The following is a 5,451-nucleotide window of genomic DNA, read 5'->3' as shown; positions in this document are numbered from 1 at the left end:
AAAAAAGAAAAGAAAAGAAAAGAAAAGAAATCACCAAGCAGTGTTGGCAAGGAGATAAGGCAAAATGGAGTTTGGGGATGGGCTAGTTACTACAGCCAGGTACACGGGCTTCCTAAACCACACAGTGGGGCCAGATACCGCAAGGAAACTCTGCAGTGTAATGAATTAATCACTGATAACAAAGACTCAAATTTACTCTTATCTCTAAACAGGGAAATGCTTTTGACTAGCAAATTGGAAATTTTCATCACTGCAAAAGCATGAATTTTCTCTTGATTTGTTATTTCCTAGACAAAAAATATTCCTTATAGAGCCCAGGACCAGCTGCGGGAGGCACTTGCTTCATGGGTCCCTGTGACTAGAGTGGGGAGAGACCTCGCTTAGCCACTCCAGGGCATGGACGCCTGGCCCACACCATGTGGCCTCCCTGAGCCTTGGTCTCTTCTTCTGGAGAAGGCAAATGCACCCTGTCTAGCTGCTACCTTGCAGTGCAGTGGGATCAGTTACCAGTTGAATAATTTTGGGTAGATTACTTGGCTTCCCTGACCACAGTTTTTCCTATTTAGGAAAAAGAAATGATTTTTTTTTTTTTTTTTTTTTTTTTTTAAGGCAAGGCAACCCTTGGTCGACCTTACAGATTGCAAGGACCTTGTCAGCTTACAATCCCTTATTTTTTATTGTTTACGCCTACAGCACCTGGTCTTCCTAGGTGGTCTCTCATCCTAGTACTAACCAGGCCCGACCCTGCTTAGCTTCTGAAATCAGACGGGATCAGGCTTGTTCAGGGTGGCATGGCCATAGACAACAATGACATTTTTTAGGACAAAATGTTGAGCGGTTTATACTCAATGTGTGGGCAAAAGCAGTACCTGGGGGGCACGGAGCAGACTGAGTCTCTCAATGCTGTTAGTGCCCTTCCCCTCAGCTCACTGAATTATTGTAAAATGAAAGATGATTCATGAGAAAATGCTATTTACACTAGTGCTGTCAGTAAGAACTTTCTGCGATGATGAAAATGTTTCCTATGTGCAATGTCCCATACAGTTGTCACTAGCCCCATGTGGCCATGGAGGCCTTGAAATGTTGCTATTATGCTGAAGTACTCTGTTTTAAATTTTATTTAATTTAAACAATTTAAATTTTAAAAGCCACATGTGACTAGCGGTGACTAGAGTGGACATGACAGATCTAAAGTACAGCAATGATCTCTGTTAGGAAGTAAATCTCTTCCCCATGCCCCCCACCGAAATCGACGCTTTAGGATCTAGCGGTCCTTGTCACCCAACTGTGCATGGGTTCAGAAGCCAGCTAAGAGACCAGGAGCGTTAGAGGCTATCTGAGCTAAATCAGCCATTTTTTATGTTGAAAAACCGAGACCCAGAGAGAGTGGCATGACTCCCCCAATGACACATGGCTCAGGTGTCATGATTCGTGGAGGAGTGCAGTCGCTACCAGTGGGGAATGTTTTCTCAACCATGGTGGGCTAACTGGTGTCCTACAAGATGAACCCTGTCTGCAGTCTTCGACCAAGACAACTCCAATTATTGTAAAAATTCTGAAATGTTGATTCCTGGCACAAGAGCCCTATGTGGCAGACGAATAGTTAGATTTTCGTTCCTTAGCATTGCCAGGAGGGTCTCACAAAGTAGCCACAGACTCCTCCAAGGGAAGATGTGTCAGGCTAAGGGATTTTCCTACGACCTAGGAAGCTGAGAGTCCAGTTGATCAAACTTCGGGTGAGTGGCAGCCGACCTGGCCCCCTGACAGGTAAAGCTCTGAGTGGCTCTGAATTTTATCTTCCCTTCTTAGAACTGCATGGAGACCATTGGTGTGAATCTGGCAGCAAAGTCCCAACAAAAGCACATGGTAAGAGATAATGAAGATGAAAGGAGAAGTCCAGCAGAGCCCAACAGAGAAATGGATTAACAGAGATATTATCTTATCAAAACCAAAGGTAGAAACAGCCTGTCTGAAAGCAGAACCATTGCCTATGAAACTCATCATGGGGATTATCTAATCTAAGAGGGTTTTTGTATTTAAGGTACTGCTCAGCTACTATCAGAGCATTTTCTGCTACTTTCTACCAGTCATGCTAGCAAAGAAACACAAACCTTGCTGTGTAGAAAATGCTCTGGTTCCTCCAGTGACAGCCTGGTTGCCAGCCCCAGGGGAAGGATGGAAGTCAAGCCTAGGAACCGGAAGCCTCGTATGGATGGGACCACTGCTTCTCTGTGCAGTACTAGACACCTCACCTCACCTCCTTGGATCTCAGTCTGCTGTTTGTAAACAGGGAAAGAGTTAAGAGGGCCCTTTAGCCAGCCCCTGTGGCCCCATCCCCCACCATGGCCCCTAATGCCTGCTCAGAGCTACAGGTTCATGGAACTACCTGGTTATATGTCATGCAGTTTCATTATTTGGGGTCCAACACCAGCTCAAATTAACCTATTTGTTTGTTTTCATGATTATTGTCTGTTTCTTCCATTGGATGTTAGTTCTTTAGGAACAGGGAGGTTGTGTTCTTTGGTCACAGATACACTGGAGTATACCCAATCCTAGATCAGTGGCTGGCATATAGTAGCTGCTTAATAGATATTTGTTGAATGCTCAAAATGGAATTTAGACCTAATGTAAGAGCTAAAACTATAAAACTTTTAGAAGAAAACATAGGAGAAAATTTTTGTGAAGGGTTAGGTATTGATTTCTTAGATATGATACCAAGAGCACAAATAACAAAAGAAAAATAGATAAATCTGAAAATGAAAATGAAATGAAAAATTTTTGTGTTTCAAAGGATACCTTCAAGAAAATGAAAAGAGAATCCATAGCATGGGAGAAAATATTTGCAAGTCATATATTTGATAAGGGTCTAGTATTCAGAAATATATAAAGAACTCTTACAACTCAACAACAAAAAAACAAATGATTGTAAAAAATGGGCAAAGGATTTGAATAGACATCACCCCAAAGAAGATACGCAAATGGCAATAAGCACACAAAAAGATGCTCAACATCATTAATTATCAGAGAATGTAAATCAAAACCACAATGTGACTTCACGCCCACTAGGATGGCTGGAATCAAAACATGAGATAATAACAAATGTTGGTGAGGCTTTGGAGAAGTTCAGTTCCTCATAAATTGCTGGCGGGAATGTAAAATGGTTTAGCCACTTTTCCACTTTGGAAAACAGTGTGTCAGTTCCTTAGAAAGTTAAATAGTTCCACTGCTAGGTATATACCCAAAACCCGTACACAGATGTTCGTAGCATCATTATTTATAATAGCCAAAAAGTGCCACCCAAATGCCCATCAGCTGAGGGTTGGATAACTAAAATGTGGTGTATCCATCCCCTATGCCAAATGTCATCTGGCAATAAAAAGGAATGAAGTATTGTTAAGACATGGACGACCTTTGAAAACATAATGCTAAGTGAAAGAAGCTGGTCCCAAAAGACCACATAGTATATGATTTCATTTATGCAAAATATCCAAGACAGGCAATTCCATAGAGACAGAAAAGAGATTAGTGGTTGGGGGAGGAGGCAATGAGGAGTAACTATTAATGGTTATGGAGTTTCTTTGGGAGGCCGAAAATGTCCTAAAATTAAATTGTGATAATGGTAGCACAACCCTATGTAATTACTAAAACCATTGGATTATACACTTTAAATGGGTGAATTGTGTGGTATGTGAATGAACATATCATTAGAGCTGTTTTAAAAAAAAAAAAACAACCCATGAGGGAACAGCAGGACCTCCAGGGAGGGGTGATGTCTATCTAAGCTGAGCTCCATGATGTGAGTAGAAGCGGGAAGCTTGAAGTCTGGGGGTCACAGAGAAGGAGGAATGGAGAGTGAGTGCTTTATGAAGGCAGAGCACCTGGGAAAAGGTCCCAAGAGGGAAAGAGTGAACCCCAGAGCTGGAGGAGAGCAGTACGACTTGAATGAAGCGGGAGAGCTGGGAATGAGGCTGGAGAGGAATGATGGGCAGATAAGACATGAGAAAGGAATAAATTCCCATTCTACTCGAAAAATAATGGAACCCTGCTTTCGATCCCTGGTCTTAAACTTTTTGGTTCTTGGGGGAATTAGACAATAAGTATACTGGGCTGTGGAGCGAGCAGGCAGGAGCAGGGTCAGCTTGCAAGGACACTTGGAGGTGGAGTAGCCCACATCTTAGTGATTTTATTGTTTCCTATCTTCACGATAGCTCTTTGTCGCTCCCTCCTCAGATGCCTCCTGGGGCTGCCTGCTGCCCACAGAATGAAGCCCCATTTCTTAACCTGGCATTCAAGGCCCCTGTGACCTCGGACCTGCATGGCATTTTATCTCTCACTGCTCTTCTTCAGCCCCTGGAGGTTACAGACCCACTGTCCCCACCCTTGCCTGACTCTGTCTCTATTTGTGGGCACTGGATCCTGCTGTGCCCATTCATATCTCCTCACTCGGACCACTGCAGTGTATATGTCCTGACTTCTGAAACCTCCATTACGTCCCTGAGGGCTTTCCAAGGCTGCCAGGGCCCACTTTGCCTGCCACGATGGATGACAGGCTTGCTGAAAATACACACTTCCCCTGTACAACCACCATAGCCCTCAATCAATACGAAGAACTGGTGTATGAAGACCTCCACTCCCTGCCCTTTTCTGGGATAAATTTGAGGCTGTGGACTACAATGGCTCCAGAGTCCCCCAAGGCTATTAAGCTCCAATTACCAACAGTGCAAATGGGATTGATGACACAGGGGTCACCGGCTGCCCTCCCCCTCACTCTCCCACCGCCTAGAGCCATCTACTATCTCCTTCACCTCCCAAATGCACTACTTGTGCGCAAATCCTTGCCTCACGGTGTGCTTCTGGGGGAACCCAAAACAAGACAGAACCCCACCTCAGCCAACTCCACACAGCAGACCCTCAACGCTCACTCCGATGGTGGCTTCATCTAAGAATGTGGGGAACTAAGACTGAGCACCAGACACCATTCTAAGCACTTTACATGCACAAACTCTTATAATACTCACAACGACCCTATGAGGAGGGTTCTATTATTATCATCAGACGATGAAGAAACTGAGGCACAGAAGGGCTAAGCAACTTGTCTACAGCTAGAACATAACAAAGTTAGAACATTGTGGAGATAACATCTGGATTTGTGGGGACAAAAGCAGGGTGGACATGCAGGTTGGTTATGCTTATGCCTGTCCATGTACCATGTCTGGTTCCTTATGTCACTTCTCCCTTTGTGATCTTGGATCAGCTCTATCAAGTGGAACATAATGGCCTAGCATGGGGCCCAATGTGTCTTAGGGCTCAAGAGTTTTTATTAAATGGCACCCCCAAATTGCTTCTTGGATCGTGCCTCTCACAACATCCTGTTTGTGTCCTTCATGGCTCTTACCACAAGCTGTACTTATTTTTATTTTGTTTTGTTTATTTCCTTTATAGTCTGTCTGC

The 5,451-nt window shown here is 43.9% G+C and overlaps 1 pseudogene; it reads right to left on the bottom strand.

Annotated features, from left to right (window-relative positions):
• Positions 1–684: 684 nt before the first annotated feature.
• LOC120605869 (uncharacterized) lies at positions 685–803 on the bottom strand (annotated as a pseudogene).
• Positions 804–5,451: the final 4,648 nt, after the last annotated feature.

This window comes from Pteropus medius, unplaced genomic scaffold (assembly GCF_902729225.1).
Source record: "Pteropus medius unplaced genomic scaffold, Ma_sr-lr_union100, whole genome shotgun sequence".
Lineage (NCBI taxonomy): Eukaryota > Metazoa > Chordata > Mammalia > Chiroptera > Pteropodidae > Pteropus > Pteropus medius.
This window is presented reverse-complemented; position numbering and strand designations above follow the sequence as displayed.